Source organism: Esox lucius, chromosome 14 (genome assembly GCF_011004845.1).
Source record: "Esox lucius isolate fEsoLuc1 chromosome 14, fEsoLuc1.pri, whole genome shotgun sequence".
In the NCBI taxonomy this organism is placed as follows: domain Eukaryota; kingdom Metazoa; phylum Chordata; class Actinopteri; order Esociformes; family Esocidae; genus Esox; species Esox lucius.
The window spans coordinates 7,149,149-7,173,941 of NC_047582.1; the positions used below are offsets into that span (position 1 = coordinate 7,149,149).

The window sequence follows — 24,793 nt, forward strand, 5'->3', positions numbered from 1 at the left end:
GATGGTAAAGACCATTCAAGTAACTGCATATTTTATTTCCAGATGCCATAATCCTTTATGCTTTTAATGAAGAACTTTTGAATGCCCTACTGAAGCAAGCATACTAATTTGTTCATTCTAAGTGTGACCAAAAAACAATTTCTATATCTAAAACCGTTTGCAAAGGCACCCAATTACAATGATGATAATAGTCAGTATGACGGTTATTGAAGTGTCACAGCATCACAAAGAGAAAAGGCCCTTTGTTCTCAGAAACATACTTTTTCTCCATATCTTGAGTTTCCCAAATCGCACCCTAGTCCATAGATTGCAGAATGAGAGTACTAATTGACGGTTGTAATTTAATAGGATATCTATAACACCGCCATTTTGGACGCATGCCTTATCTCCCCATTAATCTAGTGGAACTTTAAAAAGAAAGCTTGTTAAAGTTCCAGATGGCAAAAAGAAAGAAGGGAAAAAAACTGCTGTCTTCCTTTTCCCTAAAATTGAAATCTGAGTAAAGAAAAAGTACCTAATTCTAGATGACATCCCAATCTCATCATTATAAAAGGTTGTCAAGTATTCTATTTCCATGGAAGGTGATTAATAGGACCACACAGATAAAAGGCACCCTAATATTCAACTTTGGATGATGTTCCTGTGTCAAGGAAATTAGGTCACCCTTAGATGAGGCTGTTGTGATGTTGTCATTGCTGTATGTGGATGTGTCTAAGGTCGAATATGGAAAGTTTATGTTCATTCTAGTCCAAATACACAGCAATTGGATTGAAGAAAAATCTAGATTTTCAATGGCAAGGAATCTGACTTTGTTTTTACAATGACCCTGGGAGGTTAATTGGATCAACCCCCCCACCACCACCACCCACCACAACTCTGTATTTTTAACTTGCCACCTTTCAGTTACAGGCCCAATACACCACTTAACTTTGCATATGTGTGTGCGTGCATGCATTTGTAAAGATTCCATGGATGTGTCTGCTGAATTCTTGTCATGGCAGGCAACATAGCGGCACGGTCTTGTTCTAATTACAGAAGAATGTACATTATATTTATCCTGGGAACCTTCCCAGATGAGAGGCACCACCTGTAGGTTTGATAAAAGGTTGTCCAGTTTTAATTAAAAGATGGCAAGGCTAACATATGGCGTATAGTACAATACAATCAAACAGTGCAGACAATGAATCAGGGCTATAACAATATTTACACTGTGTTATTGAGTCGTGATTAAATAACAGTTAAACGGGTGGCTGAATTTACAGAATTCATTCATGGCAAATTCAATATTGAATTGTAACCTTGCATGAGATAAAGTGTATGTACACTATGGCTGCTACATAAAAGACCCTTCCCATCCCTACTGATGAAAGTACCTGGTAATAGGTACTATCTCAACCTTTGGCCAGTGGAAAAGCAAATTGTGAGCCGAGTCGGTACCATGCAGTGGAAAAGCTCTCAAAGCGGGTAGAGGCGAGGCGAGTAGAGTTGAGCCGGTACCATGCAGTGGAAAAGCGCCAATGTGATCATACCGTCACTTCTACTAGGCCCCAGTTGCAGCAAACACTCCATTAGGTTACTACTATAGGTTATATGAGACATACAGTGGTTTCAGCAGGTATTTAGAGCCCTACATTTGTTGTAGACTAAATGTATAACTGCCCCATATAACTACCCCATAATGAAGACCCAAAAACATTTAGAAAAGTGTGGCAATATATTGTAAAGAATATATACCTCTACTAGCTTTGCATATCTGGATCTGGATTTATTTCTCCCATTCTTCAAGAGGTTCAAGTGGAGGCTTTGACTGGGCCACTCATGGACATGCAAAAATGTGTCCTGAAACCACATCAGCATTGTCCTGGCTGTGTGCTTTATGTTGTTTTCTTGATGGACAAGGGATCTTCAGCATAGTCTGAGATCCTGTGAAGTCTTTATCAGGTTTTCTTCAAGGAGCTCTCCGTATTTTGCTCTGTTCATCCTTTCCTCAATCCGGACCAGTTTTCCGGTCCCTGTCATTGAGAATCATCCTCATAACATGAGGCTCCCACCACCATGCTTCACCGTTGGGATAGTATTAGCCAGGTCATGAATGGTACCTTGTTTTTGCTGGATGTAACACTTGGCATTTGTCAGTTCCTGGCTGGGGGCCTCTAGGCATCTCTATGCGCCTTGGGACCACAGTCAAGACCTGACCGCAGAGGTGCCTCTAGGCATAAAAGGCATACAGAAAAAGATTATGAAAATGTATATAAAAATAAATAAACACAGAAATGAATGATCAAGGAATTAAATAGAGAAATTATATTGATTAATACATTCATTATTTTATTTTTATAAATATGTTTATTGACATTTATTTATTCATTTATTTCTAATTTTGGTAGGTTTGGTCCTCCATAGATCTATGCATTGATACAATTCTCTTTCAGAGGCCTACAGAGTCTTGGACTTGGTTGAAATGCACAGAGAAGTAGGGATAGTACGCTGTTCAGTTTTCTGAGCTCTACTGACCAATGACATTTGAAGTTTCAGATGTTACAAAATTCATTTTGAGTTCTAACCTGTGTTGTTTTCCAAAATGGCTGTTTTGAAACTGCATGCATAAAAGGTTAAGGAAATCTGGTTACTTTGAGGGCTGTCAGTAGGAGTTTGAGAAACGCCTGCAAATAGAAATTATATAGACAGATTTGAAAGAGCATGTTAGTCAAGATAGTCATAAAATAGAGCTTGTTATTTGATAGTAGTCATAGAACAGTAATTTGAGAGTTATACAAGAGAAATATTTAGAGTGTTAGTTGGCTAGTTATATCACGCCAGTGTCCCGGGGTGTGGTATTGCCAACCTCTCTGCCGTGCTCCTCCTTGTCGGTGTACTAACAACCATTCCTGCACCTTTGTCTTGTTGTGTTGATTATGTTTGCTTTAAGTTGGGTTATTGTGATTTGTGTTTTGTGTAAAGCCGCATAGTGTGCTTCCTTTTGCTGTTTAGATAAACAGACTTGATTTGACTTGTTGCCTATGGTGAACTTTACAGCTTCAAAGGGACATAATCATGTGATCAATGACATCTGAAGCTTCGTTTGACCAAGTTTGTTACAAACCAGAACAAAATATCCCACAGTGCACAAATGACCAAGTACCAAATCAATGTGTCCAATATTGTGGCGCAACCATACTACTCCAGACTACTGTTCACATGGTAACATGGTCGATTCTTCCTGCTATAAGTAATATGGTTTTGTTAAACACAAAAAGTGAGCCTTTCTTCATCAACAAATTCCTGTTTTATTGAGCTTAGACTTTTCAATGGTCTTAATTATTCCTTAAGCCTTACCATTACTCTGAATGCACTGATAACGACTGAGTAAAGGGCTGGTGGCCGCGAACCTCACAAAAATATGTATCACTTCGGGTTTAAATACAATACGTCTAAATCAAACATCATATTACTCTTTGTCCAGCAGATGTTAGAAAGTTTCTTACAATGTAGCGTTTTTTTTTGCATAACAAGCCTCAATGGTTCAGAAAGTCTTGGTTTCCCATCCCTACGGTGAAGTGTAGACACATATAGACAAATGTGTGCCTTTCTATATCATGTCCAATACATTGGATTTGTCACAGGTGGACTGAAAGATAATCAAAAGACACAGGTGCATTTTATCTCAATTTAGAAAGTCATGGCAACAGACCTGAATACTTACAGTCAACTCAATAAGTATTGATACCCTTCCTGAATTTGAGCAAAAATGAATGCAAAACATTTTAAAATAATTAGTCATATTTTGGACTCAAACATACGGGGGAGCTGTATAATTGACTTTCCACAAAACATTGTTTAAAACCATTTTATTTTAGTTATGCATGATTATGAGTAGAGGACCACAGTTTTAAAACTGCACCATCTAGTGGAATCTTGGGGTTATCAAGTCTTAATATCAACTGTTAGACTTGTCATAAAGCTCTTTGGTAGGGTTGCACAAAAGAAGCCATTGGTTTTTTGAGTCTAACACACAAATTGAAGCGCCCAAACATTGCCAAGTGCTATTGGAACTAAAATTGGAATTGTGTGTTCTGGTCAGGTGAGACAAAAATATAAATCTTTGCCCAAGCACACCAACAGCATGTTTTGTTGATAAAAAAGGAGTACATACAAGGAAAATGCATTAGGGCTGTTTTGCTACTAGTGGTCAAGGGGCACTTGCTAAAATCAATGGCATAACGACGTCCACAAGTACCAGGATATTCTAGCCCAAAACCTGGTTTGCAGGATCTTGATACTTGGCTGTGATTAGACCTTTCAACAAGAAATTTTATTGTCCCGCAAGCGTAAATGTTAGACTATCAAGGATCTTGTAATTTGCTGCATGGAGGAATGGTCCAAGATCCCTCAAAGTGTGTGCCAACATTGACAGATATTACTTGAGGAGGCTTAATGTCAGGGCATATTTCATTGTTATGAAGGCATGGTTCTCAATCACAATGCCATGTGAATAGATTTTGTGACAAATTGGGTAGTTTCGGTCTTTGTGAGTGTTTGTGTGCATAACCTTTTTCCTTGAATCAATCCAAAGTCTAGTAACCAAAGTCTTAATCATTTTCTTCCTCTTGGTTAAATTTATTTTAATGTGTAATCATTTATTCAACAAGGATGCTGATTAACAGAACGCTGATGGGGTGTTTTTGTCTCAAAATTACCACATTACAAACACTTTCTGACACATCAAATAAGATGTTAGGGAACTATCATGAAAACTGACCAGCAACTTGTAGTCGTGTTTGATGTTTTTTTAAAAACTGTGATTATGATTCATGTGACTATATTACGTTGCACTATTAAAACATTTGAACTTGAGAATGACTTGGTAAATACAAACTATAATTAACTGTAAAAACTTTAAAAAGCTAGCATACCAGCCCTGTTGTCCCAAAGATAACTAATGTTGTTATAGCTGCTGGCCTCAAACTTGTGCGTTTCTTTTATTAGGGAAGAACGTCATTTGCATCCATCAGCTAGCTTTTTTTCTAGCCAGTATTCCCAGCTTAACAGGCAAAGTCCTGGACCTAACTAAAGGCTCTTTTTAGGAGAGAAGATCATTTATATCCACCAGCTATTTTGCTTTTTAGTTTGTCAGCAGTCCCACATAATAGCATATGTAGCTGTGACATGTGCATTACAAGTGATAGTGTAACCACTACGTATAAATGAACGTAGACATTAAATAATTAAATGACAATGTTCATATTCAAGTGCTGATTGGTCAATACATTTCATAGCTTATTGCTTTAATATTTCGTTTTTCCTTGTTTGTTTGGGTAATACCATCTCTTCTTGTTTGGGATTGGGTTGTTAGATTGCATCTCAGCTCAATGCCCTTGTTTCTCACTGAAAAATTTTTTACTAGCTGGTGTATACATTGAAGTGTGTGTCTACCTAATACAGATCATGTTTCCAACACAATAACCCCCATTCCAGATTGTCAATGTAAACATTCCACATTCCCGAGGTTTGGCAGAGCGCAACCTACAGAGGTAGGCTAAACACATTTCTGTTTTTCTCATTATCTAGGCATTTAACTTTCAATAAAACATATATTCATATTATTCTACACCCTCTAGTGTCCACTAGTAATATTGCTGTTTCCCCCTTTTTATTGCTTCCCGATTGAACACAGTTTGAGGAAGGATGTACATTAGTTCAACACATTCTAAATTTATTCAGCAATGAAAAATATAGATTTTAACTTTTGATATCTATATTTTTCTGAAAAATATCATACTAAATGAAAATGTTTGTGTTTGAGAAATTATTGTGTTGAAATAACAGTACATGTCTCCCCATTGTTTGAATGCAAAATATTGCAAAAAATATTTGTATTCATAATTTCATGACCTGTGAGTTGACTACATGTACAAAAACATGTTTTTGGTTTGTCATCATGGGCTACTGTGTGTAAATTGATGGCGAAAGAGTGATCATTTATAATTAGTCAGTAATGGCAGAATACTTAGAGAAAGTTTAAAAGTCTGAAGCCACTGAATACTTTCTGAAACCAGGGGGCAAGAAGCATTTTTTGTACAGTCTCAAGTTTGCAACCAACTTATGATTCCTAATGCTGTGCTACAAAGGCCAGGTCTTCTTCTGACACAGGAAAATGTTTAGCCATAACCAGAGAGGAACACACTGGAGTTAAACATCTCATGGGGAGGGACTCTCACAATGTAGGCCAACCTATGTTCGTTTACTATCAGAATTATGTTACTTTGTTTTTTTAATCCATTTTTTCCCATCCTATCAGCATCGCTGTAGTTTGGTGGTGTGCTGTATCTTTTTCACTCTCTCACTTCCTCTCCAGCGAGAACACCTGTTCCTTTAAATGGTAATGCCTTGAGGCATTCATTACGCGTCTAATTGTCCGGCTTCTTCATTATGTGCCCTAGCCTATAGCTCACAGAACATTGCTTCACTGCTGCCCAATTACCTCCTGTTAATGAGTCAAGCCGGCACGGGGATACAACTTCAAACGTATGCAGATTGAATACGGGGGTTTTAAATGCTATCCTTGTCTCTGTTCTGTAATCCAGATGGGTGAATCTATTTCCGAGAGGAGACGCACACTCAATTGGATTTCGGCCCCTTTGTCACTAGGGAGTAGTGTGACACGTGGCCAAAACTATTAATACATCAGAGGTGCTTACAAATCTGATAACTACCTGCTACCCACTGTTTAACATCTTTCACATCGCTGTGTTTTATATCTACACTTTTCTAATTACAGGCTTAAAATACTATGTTCATTAAGACTCGCCGCTGTGCGTTTATCCGTATGATCTAATCGTTAAGCTCTCATCACACAAACATTGTTCATCTCAGAACACTAGCACAGGCTAATCAATATGCCTAGGAGCCTAAAATTAGAGTCCGGCCTCCTGGGACAAGAGCTCTTTGTGTGAGTGAATGAGTTTATGTTTATTTGGCTCTGCATTAGCCGACGCCAAGGCGACAGCTTTTCTTTCCTAGGTTCCGACACTCAACATCAAATACATTAGAGATAAAAAGATATAAACAGTGGGGAGAACAAGTATTTGATACACTGCCGATTTTGCAGGTTTTCCTACTTACAAAGCATGTAGAAGTCTGTAATTTTTATCATAGGTACTCTTCAACTGTGAACGACGGAATCTAAAACAAAAATCCCAAAAATCACATTGTATGATTTTTAAGTAATACATTTGCATTTTATTGCATGACATAAGTATTTGATACATCAGAAAAGCAGAACTTAATATTTGGTACAGAAACCTTTGTTTGCAATTACAGAGATCATACGTTTCCTGTAGTTCTTGACCAGGTTTGCACACACTGCAGCAGGGATTTTGGCCCACTCCTCCATACAGACCTTCTCCAGATCCTTCAGGTTTCAGGGCTGTCGCTGGGCAATACGGACTTTCAGCCCCCTATAAAAATGTTCTATTGGGTTCAGGTCTGGAGACTGGCTAGAACACTCCAGGACCTTGAGATGCTTCTTACGGAGCCACTCCTTAGTTGCCCTGTCTGTGTGTTTCGGGTTCTTACTGGTTGGTAGGTGAACAAATACTTATGTCATGCAATAAAATTAATAATGCAAATTAATTATAAAAAAATTCATACAGTGTGATTCTTTGAAGTGAACCTATGATAAAAAGTACAGACCTCTACATGCTTTGTAAGTAGGAAAACCTGCAAAATTGGTAGTGTATCAAATAATTGTTCTCCCCACTGTAAAATAGTATTTTTTTTGTATGTTTGTCTTAGCAAGTTCTGTTTTCATGCATGTAGCCAAATAGGATCCCAAGCATGACTGGCTAGGAACCAATGTTTTGTCAGTGTAGGAGCACAAGTCATGGTAAACAGTCAAAGATCACGTAAAGATCACTCCTTAAAAGGGACGAACAGTCAGGTCACCACCCCATTCAAACTATTATAAAAAACACACTGTTAAGACATTTCTCAGACATATCACTCCCAATTCCAGTGAAAATGAGCTCAGGTGAGGAGCTGGACATTTGGGAAGGGGATGCACTGTTCTGTTTCAATTGCCTAGAATTGGTTATCACACTTTTTGTCTTCAAAATCAAACATTTGTTTGTAGGAGAGTACTTTTCGAAGGAAGTAAACTTCAGATAGTTGACCATGTGACATTAGTTAAATTTTAAGTCGCTCCATGACAGATTCTGTCACTGAAGTTCTGTGGTGTGTATTGACATTGCTTTTTAAGTTTATTTCTGTGAGCGACCAATTTGAATTAAATGTTATGTGACATGATCAAATGTGTTTCCTAAATGTTACTTAATTTTCATCAGTTTTTAATAGGTTAACATCAAGATGTTAATTTTAATATGCCACTACAATTTTGACCTTTTGTTTTAAATTGTTTCCAGATGATGTTTTGGGTAAGGCTAACTGAGTCTAAGCATGAGTGAAAGTGCTCTCCTATTACATTCCTATATACATTTGTATTTCACTCAATATTAATTGGTTAATGTACCATAGTGACTAACTATACTTTATTTTATGTATTTTCTGAAGTATTTTTGGTCACTGTGATTTGCCTTCCTATGTGAAATCTAGCGCTGTCGCGGATTTAGAACAAAATTGCATTGTACAGCCATGGTCCAGTGGTATAACTTCAGGAATGTTAAATCCCAGCCTTCTCCCTTCCAAAATTGTATCCCTTCATCTCCCACTGTTTTCACACTTAACACATGGAAAAAAACAAGGACGAGGGTGACCCCTTTAAAAATATATACAGTGCACTGCATATGTATTTGGACATTTTTTTGTTTAAGGTTTTGGCTCTGTAAAGCAGCACTTTGGATTTAAAATAATACATTGACAATGACGTGAAAGTGCAGAATGACTGCTTTAATATGAGGGTACCATTTTGAAATAATAGCAACATTTGCTAACAGTCCGGCCATTTGAAGGCACCAAAGACATGTGGACAGTTTATTTCACAGCTGTCTCTTATTAGGCAGGTGTTTTATGTTTGCATCATTAGAGCATACACGAAAGAGCTGTATGTGTCTAGTCTTGATCCTAGGTTATGCATTTCCATTTGGAATCAGTTGTTGGTGTCTGACCACACCGTGTACCCCACAATGAGAAAAAAAAACTTTGACCTGTCTGACAGATCAGGAACATTCTCCTGGAGGTAGGCATGGATGTCAGCCACTACCACTGGCAGAAGAATTTACACGCAGAGGCTTGATAGTTATGCGCAAAAACACTAGTTAGCAGGATGGCCTAAAAAATAAGTTACATGCACGTTTAAGGACAGATAAAGGTGTCAGTTACAAGTGAGAATGACAGGCAAAAAAATAAAGACATGAATATGGGTTAGGTTCACAATGTTGTTTCTGCTCCACTGGTTGCCCTTTTCTCATGGTTTCCTCATCTTATTGCGATAATTGCATACTAAGTTATTTCACCTAACAGATATGGGAGCTTATCAACGTTTCATTTCATTTAAACACTGAGACTCTTTACGATCTGAGAAAAATATGTGCCGCTAATGTGGTCATATAATTGGGGGAGTTTAGGAAGTACAGCAAGGGCATGCACACTGAGTGTAAATAGTCAAGGTTTTAGTAATTCTGGATCTGGTATCCAGGGTTAGGTATTCTACCACTGCCTACTCTCTGTTTAGAGTAAGGTAGCATTCCAGTTGGCTTTTGTTGGTGTATTCCTTCCAGCGTGTTTTCTTTCTGTTTCCTCATTATTTGGTTTGGTCTGTGTTGTTCATCTGGGTCTCTGTGGGGTCTGTCTGGGAGCAGAGAGCCCCAGTACATGCTGAAATAAGAGGCTCTTCTTTAGGTTCATCTCTCTGTAGATTAGGGCTGTGTTATGAAAGGTCTTAAGTAGATGTGAAATGTAATAGCTTGTTTCTGGATTTTGATGATAAGTGGGTGTAGCCCTAATTCAGACCTCCATGCATTATTTTGAGTTTTTAGTAGTGTACTCAGAAAACATTTTGCTTGCAGATTCTCAGAGGGGTGTTCATCCCATCTAATCAAGTCTTGATTTGTACATGGACCCCAGACTTAAATGGCAATGGGTTCTATGACTGATTGGAGTATTTTAAGTAAGATTCTAATTGGGAATTGGATGTCAAGTTTTATGTTATGTATAATGGCAATAGATGGCCTTCATGCCTTGTCTCTAAGCTCTCATATTTAGGCCAAGGTAAGTGTAGTTGTTTGTTTGCTCTAGTCTAGGGCAAAATACTCTAGGTAGAATTAATGTTTGCAGTCCTGGCATCTGGAATTATTTTTGTCTTGCTGAGATTAATTGTCAGTGCCCAGTTCTGACATAATTTGAGCAGAGAATTTAGGTACTGGTGGAGCTACCAAAATCATCAGAAAATACCAGACATTTTATTTAAATAAATAAATATTACTTGTTTTTTTATGTCTCCTGAGTTTTTTCCTTGCAGGCCTAAGCAGAAACTGTGGTTATATCACTGCAATTGAGATGGTACTGTATATTTGTGTATCTGTCTGTCTTCACAGACCCAATTTGCAAATAGGTGTTAAATTATGTTTGGTATTTTTTGCAGATTTTACTGCTTGCAACCAGATATGCAAGATTTCCATTTTGTCATTGTTTTTATAGCACTGTGCATTTCCTTGCTTCTGTTCTAGGCCTGGGGAGTATAAGGCTGCCTCCAATGTATTGTGGGGCAAATATGGGTGTCTCAGCTGCATGCTGTGAGTGTTGAGACGATTTGGATTTCAGTCGCAATAATACTTCTCATAAAAACAATAAATAATGCAGCTCCACTACTTTTATCCAATAGAGACTGGCATACATACAATTAATATTAGCCTTACTACTGTATATTTGCATCAACAATTACATTTTTATACCAGCTATAAGTCTCCCACACAACTTTGTTAATATGATTTGAGAATGACTATGGTAGTCCAAGGATTCTTGCTTCCTCAACTCCAGGTGAGGTGTAATAATTAGAGAATGTCTAATATGGAGGTAGATTTCTATTACAATGTTGAAAACCTGTAAGTAGCGAACAACAATCATATAGCTCTAAAAAATTAGGAGACCACTGTAAAAATAATCAGTTTCTCTGGTTTTACTATTCATAGGTATGTGTTTGAGTAAAATTAACAGTTTTGTTTTATTCTATAAACTACTGACAACATTACTTCCAAATGCCAAATAAAAATATTGTCATTTAGAGTATTTATTTGTAGAAAATAAAAACTGGTCAAAATAATCAAAAACATATGCATTGTTTTCAGACCTCAAATAATGCAAAGAAAACAAATTCAGATTCATTTTTCAACAACAAAATACTAATGTTTTAACTTAGGAAGTGTTCAGAAATCAATATTTGGTGGAATAACCCAGATTCTTTATCACAGCTTTCATGCGTCTTGGCATGCTCTCCACCAGTCTGTCAAATTGCTGTTTGCTGACTTTATGCCACTCCTTGCAAAAAAATTCAAGTAGCTAGGCTTTGTTTGATGGCTTGTGACCATCCATCTTCCTCTTGATCAAATTCGCCCTCGGCCAGTCTGTAGCTTTGTTGTCCCCAGTGTCTGTTTCTTGACCTTGTTCTTTTGAAAGCCACCTGACGCTTAGTCTATGCCTCTGCCAGTAAAGCCAGGATTGAACCCTTCTTTTCCTCACTCAAAGCTTTTCTTTTCAACTATTTTCTTATGCAGATTAGTTATTTATTTATTCATATTACCTTTGAGGTACTACTTGCACTGTTTTTGCCATCCAGCTGGTCCTATTGCAAGAGGATAGTGCTGACCACAGCAGTGGTTTTTATACTTTTCCTCGTTAAATTAGATTTGGTTCAGGTAATCACCTAATCATTACCTCATTAAGTAAAATTAGGTGTGACTGTGTTGGAATTTAACAGACACTGGAATGGAATGGCTGCCATATATGTAGAGATGCTGATTTTAAAAAAATTAGGAGAGTTCTCTTAATTTTGTCCAGAGCTGTATTTAGACGTTCTCTTTTAGATTTGTCCTTCCATTTCTGTGCTTCTAGTTTTGGTTGCATGGTGGCAATGTATTAGCCAGATAGCTACAGTACTGTAGTTAAACACATTTATTGGTTACATCTGAAAATAAATTAAGCTGAACTGTGTAGGATTTTATTATTAAATTAAAGCATTTTCCAATTACTCACCCGTCAGAAAGCGGTTTTGCACCAACGGCCGAATAAAAATATGAAAAATTGAATTACCTTTTCCAAAAAAAAGCACTAACTCAGAGTTCGACGACGTTCTTCTTAGCCTTGTTAATGTTATCTGGTAGCTAGCTACAGAGAGTTGATCGAAGTCTTCTTTCGCTTTGCCGTTTTCATAGTATGCTGTAGTGGACAAGGGAGGAACTGTCTGTCGTCCTGGTCTCTAGTTGCCATTATATTTTCTTACAGTAAGCAAACTGCACTCCTTATGACATACTTAGGCTATATATAATATAATCCAGGTAAGCCAAAGAAGAAAGCCTGCCTCGCAGAAGGCGATTAGCTGGGAAGTAGCGGCATGCTCCAAAAATGATAAAATAACATTCCACTGGCACTGAACTTCCTACTGAATAAATCCTATCGAGGGCAGCTTTAACAAAGTTATGTTGGCGCTGGTGTTTAGGGTATATCCCTGATTGGCTGTTGGTGTTAGGGTATCATTGATTGGCTGGTGGTAGAACACACCATTTTTACAGAAAAAGTGTAATCGTCATGCTGAATAAACAAGAAACCAGGCAAGCCTAGTTCAGCTGGCCCGCAATAGAAAGTGTTGCCCACTCAAGATTCAAACCCAGGTCACCGAAATGAAAGGCTATGTCATTAATCACTACACCATTACACATTTGCTGGGTGTCAGTATAGCCTCTTGCCACTGGCCGTTTTAACAGTTAATTGGCCATTCGTGAATTACATTGGTACAGTTAAACTGACTAATGTTTCTTACTAGGTTTACCTCTACCACAAATAGTGTCTATGTATGGCGTTTGCCATTGTCATTTTTAACAGTGTATTAGCCAGTAATACGCTTTACCGGTATCTACTAACATACTGGAATAGTCATACAATTTTTGCAATTGCTAGCGAGTCTGCCAAAGCTACTTCATTTAATTTTTTCTTTCATGGCAAAACAACATACTTTTTTCTTTCATTGGTGAATAACATTGATACAATAACTATTAATTAAGGTGATGATAACTAACTTTTTCATTAAGTGAAAAGCTGAAATATTTAATAAATGTTGTAGCACTCAATACATTTGAACTCAGGTCTTCCACATAAGAGGCACTGTCTTTAACCACTACCCCACGGCATTACACATTTCAGCAGTCGCTAGACATTGAGGATTGTGTTAAACTGACTAACGTTTCATATTAAGTTTATATCCACCACAAATAGCATCTATGAAATGTATTGCTTTTGCCACTGGCCGTTTTAACAGCTTATTAGCCAGTAATAGGCCTACTCGTATCTACTAACTTGCTAGGAATAATCATAAGAATTGAGCAGTTGCTAGTGAGACTGAAGATTAACGTTTCCATGCCAGAAACAGTCGCAATATAACACTATACAGTTTCATTTAAGGCTTACTATAACGTAACTACTGTATGTTGCAGCCAGCAAATGTGTTTGTCTATCCTGACCCAAATGCATGCACGGATGCATACATCCACCAGAAACAGTCGCAATATAAGCATAAATGGTTTTATTTCATGCTTACTATAATGTAGATACAGAGCATTTTACCGAAGGATTCATATATATGGAATAATTCATAATGCATACTTTGTTTCGCCTGCAAGGAGAACTCGGGACCTATAGTTCACAAGTCTGCTTCTCTAACCACTACGCTATTTAACAAGGGGTGGTCAGTCACTCAGTAAGAGACATTCGCTCTTCTTGGCCGGCTCCGCTTATGCAGTCCAGCAAAAACACAGAAAAGAGTAAAAAACATGAATTACTTCATCAATGCAATTCTTCTGTTAAATAACTGGTAACCTTCTCGATAGTACTGAATACTAGCATTGACTGACAAATTAATAATCATATGTAAGGCAACCAAATGCCTTAAATATGCCCCCCCCCCCCCCCCCACCACCACTTTTAATAAAAATAACTGAGATGTAACAAAACCAAAGCAGAACAATGTTACAAAATACATGTGAGAATTAACTCAAAAACGGACAGTGGTCAGGAACGCAGGCGAAGTAATAAGAAGGAATAGGTGTCCTTGTCCTAAATGCGGGGAGAGGGCGCTGGACCTAACTGGCCCAGCAAGCTTGCTGTGCAAAGACGTGACAATGATGATTAGTAAATGTAAGGTAATTTTTTCAAGGTCAACATTTCTTTTGTGAAATGTCATATCAACTAGGATATGACATTTCCAAGACATTGGAAATGCCCCAGAGATCAGTCAAATAAATTATGAAGAAATAGAAAGAATATGGCACAACTGTGAATATATTTAGAACAGATCGTCATTAAAAACTGAGTATCCGGGTGAGAAGGACACTAGTTATAGGCCTCTTGGTGGCCCTGACATCTAAAGGATTTACAGGTGGTGTCCACTAGGCATGTTGGCTTTTTGACTGCCTAAGCTTGTTTCGGATTCCACTGGCTGCTTGTGGCCGTGTATGCAGAAAATATTGTTGTTTTTTTAATCAAAGAACAATGTTTACATTGAGAGCAGAAGTAGCTAGCATAAGTAAAATGTCAATCTACATTTTTTATTATCGGTAAGGATATGGGGTAAATAGGTTCACGAAAAATAACCAAATTATTCAAAATTCTAATTGTTCCATACAATGTTTAGCTATATTTGTGATGACACATGCCTAACTCCTTGAGACGTCTATCAATATGGTGATAGATCATTAAACAAAGAAATATAATCTGCAAAAAGGTAGATGACCTTCATAAACTAGATAATGGCTGTAAAATAAATAGCTAACCACCTGAAAATACTCATCCACTATAGTTAAGAGGTTTTAATCAACCGGAACTGTGACGAACTTGCCTAGAAATGGACACGTATTTTGCTGAGAATCGCAGAAGTTGGTGTATCCTAATGAAGTTCCCAATGCAATTTTGATGCATTTCAGTCACAACAAACCATAGCCTTAAGATATTAAAGCATTAAAAACTAATACACCTTTTTATTTAACACATATGTTTCAAATAGCCTACATTTGTCCTAAAATAGAAAATGAAATTGTTTGATGGACAATGTTATGACAAATGCATCTAATCAACCAATCACATGGTAGTTTGGTCCTGGTCAAGACAATCTCCTGAACTCCAAACAGAATGGGAAAGAAAGATGATTTAAGCAATTTTGAGCGTGGTATGGTTGTTGGTGCCAGACGGGCCGGTCTGAGTATTTCACAATCTGCTCAATCTGTTACTGGGATTTTCACGCACAACCATTTCTAGGGTTTACAAAGAATGGGGTGAAAAGGGAAAAACATCCAGTATACGGCAGTCCTGTGGGCGAAAATGCCTTGTTGATGCTAGAGGTCAGAGGAGAATGAGTCGACTGATTCAAGCTGATAGAAGAGCAAATTTTGACTGAAATAACCACTTGTTACAACAGCAAAGCATTTGTGAAGCCACAACATGCACAACCTTGAGGCGGATGGGCTACAACAGCAGAAGACCCCTCATCTCCACTACAAATAGGAAAAAGAGGCTACAATTTGCACGAGCTCACCAGAATTGCACAGTTGAAGACTGGAAGAATGTTGCCTGGTCTGATGAGTCTCGATTTCTGTTGAGACATATAGATAGTAGAGTCCGAATTTGGCGTAAACAGAATGAGAACATGGATCCATTATGCCTTGTTACCACTGTGCAGGCTGGTGGTGGTGGTGTAATGGTGTGGGGGATGTTTTCTTGCCACACTTTAGGCCCCTCAGTGCCAATTGGGCATCGTTTAAATGCCACGGCCTACCTGAGCATTGTTTCTGACCATGTCCATCCCTTTCACAAAGCTTGAATCATTTCAAATTGGTTTCTTGAACATTACAATGAGTTCACTGTACTGAAATGGCCCCCACAGTCACCAGATCTCAACCCAATAGAGCATCTTTGGGATGTGGTGGAACGGGACCTTCGTGCCCTGGATGTGCATCCCACAAATCTCCATCAACTGCAAGATGCTATCCTATCAATATGGGCCAACATTTCTAAAGAATGCTTTCAGCACCTTGTTGAATCAATGCCACGTAGAATTAAGGCAGTTCTGAAGGCGAAAGGGGGTCAAACACAGTATTAGTGTGGTGTTCCTAATAATCCTTTAGGTGAGTGTACTTCCAAAGGTTATATCTACTGTACCGTTATATCAAGTTATCATAGATGAAATTCAACACTACTGTTGTTTGCTCCTTGGGGTTTTAGGTTAGGTGTTTTCTAAAAGCACTTTGTGACATCTGGTGATGTAAAAAAGGCTTCATAAATACATTTGATTCATTGAAAAAAAATTGATATAGGCCTAGTAATTCCACATAAAATAAGCAAAAAAATAATAAACATTATTATAGAATAGCATTTAGGCTACACTTTTACAAATGGGTCAATTCTGTCCTGATACTTTTTATCGTCTGAATGTTCAGACCCATTTTCACTATCCTTGCTCTCCATAATCATTTATTCCACTTCTTTCACCGTGAATATCCGTTTGGCCATTTCTTTTTTCAGAAAACAATTGCTTGTAGCAACTGAATGTGTCTTCAATGCATCCAAGTGCATAATGACTTTATTGGAAGCATGGTAAGTGCTACACGCACCTCTCCCCGTGGCACGCTCGCTTGTTCTTTCTCTCTCTTTTGGGGAGGGAGGTGACATGGATAGACTTCACTTTGGGTGTTTCACCACAGTCTGTGATTGGTTTATGCATTGTAGACTTCTAAACAACAGAATTAGATCCAGTATAATTAGTTAGGGCTGCTGCTGAAATCCTGAAGGACTATAGGTTATGTGATCACGATTACAGAGCTTCTTGTTTACGAAAGTACACAAACGAGACGTTGTTATTTGTGGAATGTTGTTGTTCCCGTGTCGTTGTTCCTCTAACTTCTACCGTTCCGGAGCAATGAATAAAAATGTGTGACCTGGACACGCCGGCGCGTCAACTGGAGGTTTTGTGATTGTGATGGTGGCGCTTCTGGTTTACGAAAGTACACAAATGAGATGTCGTTATTTGCAGCAGAATATCTCTTTTCACGTGGAAGAAGAATGAAGCATCTAACTTTTACCATTACGGAGCACTGAATTAAAAAAAATAACTGACGCGCCCACACTTCAATAGCGCTGAGAGGGTGCGGACCTGTTTGTCCAGCACATCCCACAGATGCTCGATTGGATTGAGATCTGGGGAATTTGGAGGCCAAGTCAACACCTTGAACTCGTGTTCCTCAAACCATTCCTGAACCATTATGCTGAAAGAAGCTAATGTCATCAGGGAATACCGTTGCCATGAAAGGGTGCACATGGTCTGCAACAATGCTCAGGTAGGTGGTAACATCCACATGAATGGCAGGGCCCAAGGTTTCCCAGCAGAACATTGCCCAAAGTATCACACTGCCTCCACTGGCTTGGCTCCTTCCCATAGTGCATCCTGGTGCCATGTGTTCTCTAGGTAAGCAAAGCACATGCACCCAGCCATCCACGTGAAAAGTAAACATGATTCATCATACCAGGCCACCTTGCATTACTCTGTGGTCCAGTTCTGATGCTCACATGCCCATTGTAGGCCCTTTCGGCAGTGTGACGGGTCAGCATGGGCACCCTGACTGGTCTGCGGCTACGCAGCCCCATACACAACAAACTGCAATGCATTGTGTGTTCTGACACCTTTCTATCAGAACCAGCATTAACCTTTTCAGCAATTTGAGCTACAGTAGCTCGTCTGTTGGATTGGACCACACAAGCCAGCCTTTGTTCCCCACGTGCATCAGTGAGAATTGGAAGCCCATGACCCTGTCGCTGGTTCACCACTTTTCCTTCCTTGGACCACTTTTGATAGGTACTGACCACTGCAGACTGGGAATCCCCCACAAGGGCTGCAGCTTTGGAGATGCTCTGACCAAGTAATCTAGCCATCAAAATTTAGCCCTTGTCAAAATCGCTGAGATCCTTACATTTGCCCATTTTTCCTGCTTGTAACACATCAACTTTGAGGACAAAATGTTCACTTGCTGCCTAATATATCTCACCCACTCACAGGTGCCATGATAACAAGATTATCAGTGTCATTCACTTCCCCTGTCATTAGTCATAATGTTATGGCTGATTGGTGTATATCTAGATGACCTTAGAATAATCGAATGTACACCAGTTACCTAAACAGGTAAAGATCCGATTCTACAGAATCGCTTTTACCACTCATTGCATCTGGGTCAGACTTACTCTTCTGAATTAGTCATATAAGTCAGACAAACCTGTGGAGATTCCCTCAGCATTTCAGATATACATTTCATTTCTATTTATCCTGTAGTACAGAATATGTACTGATTTAACTTAATGTCTTAAGCAACCTTTCTTTTTGCAATGAAATGTCTGCTGCCTTCCTCTTACTCATGATAAAGTTAGAGCTAGACATTATGCACTGGCTGCAAAATACAGATTGCAAATGGATGAAAATGATGGGAGAAGGGGCAAATTGCAGATCTAAGTCAATTTAATATCCTGTTATTTTCTATTTAAGACTCTAGGCTGGTACCATGTTAGCTGCTTGTTGCACTATGTGCCGTCTGTTTTGTAAAGCCAGTGAGTATTTTGTTTGATCTAGCCAAATCAAAATGAAAGTACAAATTACCTACTCACCTTACAGCTAATGTTTATTATCCTATTATCTTAATAGGTGTAGCCTGAATCTCATTGTATTTCAGATGTATACCAGTCCAGAAAAATAAAATGCATTACTGCTAGCTCATGTTTTGGGGGATCCTACACATTTACAGTGAAATTGGATTTAGGTTTAAAATGTATTTTTTCATACTGGACATACTGGACTGGAAGTCTGTCCATTCTTGAGGACTAAAGTTGTAAGCACCTTGTGACATTACTTGATAGTATTATTGTTTGTAGGTAAATAACTTGTTAGCAGAGTAACTGTGTAAATTACTTTGCTAATGTTATGGCATTATTGAAAGTTTGTAGTTACCAACAACCTGTCAGGTCCTGGCTATGAGGATGTCTCTAGCCATCTCTGGTCTGCGGGCCAGTCAGGACCTGGCAGAAAAAGACGCACATCTCTGTGTTTTGTTTCAGTTGTCCCCAATTGGAGGCAGCTGGCCTGCATTGCCTCTGATTGGGGATCCTATTTTAATTACTGTTATCCATTTTAGTTGCTGTTGTTGGTAATTGTTTGTCCTGAGGAGACTCAGTTTGTGTTCTGGTTTCCTTTTGTTTTCCGGTTGGTTCCATTAAACGTACCTGTTTGAACCACCATCCTGCCTGCGCTTACTTCCACCACCCACCAAGCCGTGATACATCCATAAGGAGACAGCTCACAGATTTGCTAGCAGTCAGGAAAGTGGTCTCAAATACAAATCTGCAAAATGTAATTGACAAACATAATTTCACAAATAAGGTTCTTCAAATACGAGTTCACAAACACGATTGACCATTAAAAATTGCCTTTCATGTATTTGCTAATCAAAATATGTTTGTGAATCTCGACAATTTTTTGTTAAACTGTATGGACATAAACAATATAGATAAAGTGGAGAGAACAAGTATTTGATACACTGCTGATTTTGCAGGTTTTCCTAATTACAAAGCATGTAGAGGTCTGTAATTTTTATCATAGGTACACTTCAACTGTGAGAGACGGGAAATAAAACAAAAATCCAGAAAATCACATTGTATGATATTTTTTATAATTAATTTGTATTTTATTGCATGACATAAGTATTTGATCACCTACCAACCAGTAAGAATTCCAGCTCTCACAGACCTGTTAGTTTTTCTTTAAGCCCTCTTGTTCTCCACTCATTACCTGTATTAACTGCACCTGTTTGAACTTGTTACCTGTATAAAAGACACCTGACCACACACTCAATCAAACAGACTCCAACCTCTCCACAATGGCCACGACCAGAGAGCTGTGTAAGGACATCAGGGATAAAATTGTAGACCTGCTACAGGACAACAGGCAAGCAGTTAGATGAGAACGCAACAACTGTTGGCGCAATAATTAGAAAATGGAAGAAGTTCAAGATGACGGTCAATCGGTCAATCCAGCATATAGCCATAAAGTCTCCATAGACAAACATTGGCAGTGCAATGGGTCATACTGAAGAGCTCAGTGGCTTTAAATGTGGTACTGTCATAAGATGCAATCTTTGCAACAAGCCAGTTTGTGAAATTTTGGATCCACTAGATCTGTCCCGGTCAACTGTAAGTGCTATAATAGTGAAGTGGAAGCATAGAGGAGCAACAACAGCCCAGCCACAAAGCGGTAGACCACACAAACTCACAGAGCGAAGCTACCGAATGCTGAAGCATGTAACGTGTAAAAATCATCTTTTGCATTGCTCACCATAAAGTTCTAAATTGCCTCTGAAAGCAACATCAGCACACAAACTGTGTGTTGGGAGCTTCAAGAAAGCAGGATGTCCAATGCCAAGCGTCGGCTGGAGTGGTGTAAAGCACACTGTCACTGGACTCTGGTTCAGTGGAAACGTGTTCTCTTTAGTGATGAATCATGCTTCACAATCTGGCAGCTTGGTGGACGAATCTTGGTTTGGCAGATGCCAGGAGAACAATACCTACCGGACTGCATATTGCCTACTGCAATGTTTGGTGGAAAAGAGTTTGGGTTAGACCTCTTATTTCCAGTGAAAGGTCTTAATGCTACAGGATACCAAGACAGTTTAGACAATTGGGTGCTTCCAAGTTTGTGGCAACAGTTTGGGGAAGGCCCTGTCCTGCTCCACCAGGACTGTGCCCCTGCGAACAAAGCGGGGTGCTTAAAGACATGGTTCCACAAGTTTGTTGTGGAAGAACTTGAGTGGCCTGCACAGAGCACAGACCTTTACCCCACTGAAAACCTTTGGGATGAATTGGAACAGCGACTGAGAGCCAGCCCTTCAACATCAGGGCCTGACCTCACAAATTTGTGTCCATTTAGCTCTTTTGGCTGAATGGACAGAAATTCCCACAGAGACTCCAAAATCTTGTGGAAAGCTTTCCCAGAAGAATGGCGGCTGTTTCAATGGTTATGGAATGGGATGTCCAACAAGCTTATATGGATGTGATGGTCTGTTGTCCACATACTTTTGGCCATATCGTGTTCTTGAAAGTGATTTTTATTTGACAGTTGCATTATATACAGCTCCAGAAAAAAATTAGACCACTGCGTTCAATTTGCAGTGGTCTCTTAATTTTTACCTTCTGTTCCTCACGCAAAACCTTCCTTTTCAACCTTTTTGGAAAGGAAACAAAAAGGTGCAGTGGTCTCTTCATTTTTTCCGGAGCTGTATTTGCACAACACATCCTTTGACAATGACTTACTACTTACTTTACATCATTTTGCTAGAAATATACCTCCATGCAAACAACCTACATGGCGTCACACTCTGGCAGGTTCTGTCCTAGAGGGTCTTTGCACAGCCCTCAATACTCTCCGTCACAGTCTGTTGGAGAACAAACAAAGACAGGCCGTTATTTTCTTCTGTGACGTGCTTACCCCTGGGGGGGGGCTTCTGTCCTATCCTGTATAACCATCTTAACTATGACAGGCATTTGTGGAGGGATGGGGTCAACCCTCTGACTTGCCCTTAGAATGCTCCCAGAATCACTCTCAATGTGCCCTCTCCATGGTCCTGTACTTCCACTGGCACTGGGCTCTCTACCTGCGGGAGGGAAGTGCTGACAGGACAGGCCACAATAAGCGTGCTGACAGTTAAGTTCTACTCTGAAAAAATTGCATTGGGGACCTAGGGTGGTCCTGTGGTCTAAGCCTTTGCCTCCAGTGCATTTGTACTGCTGTAACACTGGTTCGAATCCAGCACATCCTCTCCGTCTTTCCCCACATCCCTGTACCATAATGCATAGAATGCCTTAAAATATCAACAAGAAAAAAATAATACAATAATATAATATAATTCTAAATAACCAAACACAAGCCTCTGTAGTAATCAACCAGAGACAGGCTAATTGGGTGGCTGAGAAAGCAAAGGGCACTCTTACAGTCTTTCGTTATAGGGATAGCAATGTAGTCTTCTACCATTCCCAACAGTTTCACATCATTATTTGATAACAATTGTTTTTCCACCTTGTGCAAATTCTAAATATCAACGACTGACTGATACATTGCTCTGGTTTAAACGTAGTGTACTAAATAGGGAATAGGGTATCATTTTGAAGACAGCCAGCGAGATAACCCCTAAGGAAACCTTCACAGCATATTACCAGGCAGTTTAGCCCCTCGCTTTTACACTCCAATTGGAATTCATGCCTGTCCCTGTGCCCATGTTAACGCCTGAACAGTTATCAAACCATTAATTAAGGCTGTGCGTCAAATCCACCTTCTGTGCCTGGTCCCAGTGTGGATTAAGGCTGTAGGCTGTGGCAAGACAGAATGCTGGCTGGCTGCTGTATTGGGTAGGGAGCTTGTGGTTGTTTCCAGCATGAATACGAGTCAACTGGTCTGGGTAGACTTTGCCTCTAAAAGTGTGAATCAGCGGTTAAAAGAATACTCAAACATTCTCCCGCCCCTGTTTCTGAGGACAGAATGATGGGGCTGGAGAAATGTAACCACTAATTCATAGACGGAGCAATTGATGCAAGAATCTGTGATGTCAAAATGACTGTTGGTACCATATTTGGAAACTGAAGATCCGATTTTAAATTCTCAGTTTAACAAGTGGGGATGCCAAGTGGAAGAGGTCTGTTCCCCCCCCAACAACAAGAACTCTTTTCAAACATTTTTAATATCTCCCCACTATATCTGTCAGAGCAAGAACAGGATCTTCACTTTGGGAAAAGGATGGAGAATTAGCACTTAATGGCTCATTCCTGAATAATTCTTTCTTTGCCCAGGTCTTCATTTGAGTGTTCACGCCATTTTCACCATGTCCAATAGCTAAATAAGGGAAAATATTGAGGGTGTATGTACTAATTAGACCTTCTAGTAGCTGCAACAACGGTGCTTTCATTTCCCACAAAATTATATGGCATTATTTTGAGACTTGACATGTTATATAAATATGTTATATAAATATTAAATATCTCAAAAAATTAAGGTTTGACTATTGCTGCTTTGTATATCTCATAAAATGACAGCAGAGATTTGATTGTTTGAATTTCATACTCATCATTTACAAATGGAACACGAATTGCATCGTTCAAGTCATGTGCGTCCCCGAAGTTGATGGGTTTATTGATCCCGCCGCCATTCTCTGAAAGCCACTCAAGGTATTGTCAGAGACATGTCAATGCAGGGCACCCTATGCAACTTTGGAAGGGCAAAGGGTCTTGTCTGTCAATCACGAAATCACTGCTTTGTCCAACATTACCTTTGACAAGCAGCCAGGCCCAAAGGAATGGTGTGCATCTTACACTGGCATTGCATAATCGGCGTAGGACATAACTATGAAGGCAATAAGGTGCTACTTGAGACACGGGTGCTCTGAGATCAGAAAAGAGGACACCCCTATACTGGAGATGTTATTTGTTTCCTTCCTGCCAGACACTTTGGCACACACATTCCACCTCCGGATATCATTCTCTGAGTTGTTTGTCTGCAGTAATCTAGTTCCAAGCAGCAGATGGACTTTATAGGGTTTATTCCTGTGTTATTCCCAGGCAGCCCCCTGAGTCTCAACCAGAAACACTGTCTCTTGCTCTCTGTTGATATTGTCTGATGTGCTGGTGCATGTGATTTTGAAGGACTATTGTGTGAGCAGCAAATCTGGTCAAGCTTTCATATAGCGATGGTCAATGTTCGAGTGTTTACAATGCTGTTACATTTGAAAATAGATTTGCCAGGTAGTATATATGCTCTTTTGCGGTCAAACTTTTCAACATTGCAAATCTGTATTTCATATATGATAAAAGCAGTATATTATGAAATAAATTTAAAAAATGTCTTTAATTGTTTTATATAGGTATCCATGGGTGTATTTTATTTATGCGGCACACACCGTAGGTGGCATTACATTATACTTGTTCACCTTTTGCGGGGTTAGATTGTTTTCATACCGCATTCAGACAATTTCAGAGTGGAAACTGTCACACTGATTGTGTCTGCATATGTGTCAGTGGCGATGGAAGGTAATCTTTTACAATCACACACTGTTAGAGAATTTTCAAAGACACAAATCAGCAAAGTGCAGTCCAATGTGGATCTGACAATAGTGCCATTTTGTTCCAAAAAGAGTTTTGAATAGCTTTGATTGGAAAAGAAAAAAAATGACATGGCACATCAGTTGTCTTAAAAAAAAAAGAGCTAGAAACAGAATAATCAAAATCTGTGATGAAATAACTGCACTACGCTGACTGAACGGCTGGGGACTGTTAAAAATCTTACCATCAAGGGGAGAAGAGTCATTTCTCCATCAAGTGGGAAAATATTCAAACCCTGCCTTTTACATTTCCTTATCAGCATTTGCAAGCCTCAAACTGAAATGTTAAAAATGAGAAATGTACAAAGTTATAGGAATATATATAAGCGGAATTTTCACTTTGAATTCATTCATTTCATTATTGTGTCACCCTTTTTTGACAGGAGTCTATGTTCCATGTG

The 24,793-nt window shown here is 39.0% G+C and overlaps 1 long non-coding RNA gene across 1 annotated transcript; it reads right to left on the reverse strand.

The window, feature by feature from the left end:
* Window positions 1-1,116: 1,116 nt before the first annotated feature.
* On the reverse strand, window positions 1,117-19,586 carry LOC109616592. The gene is made up of 3 exons (XR_002197785.2): window positions 19,477-19,586; window positions 19,205-19,272; window positions 1,117-2,207 (listed from the first exon to the last, which is right to left on the reverse strand). It is a non-coding gene; the product is annotated as an uncharacterized LOC109616592 (long non-coding RNA).
* Window positions 19,587-24,793: the final 5,207 nt, after the last annotated feature.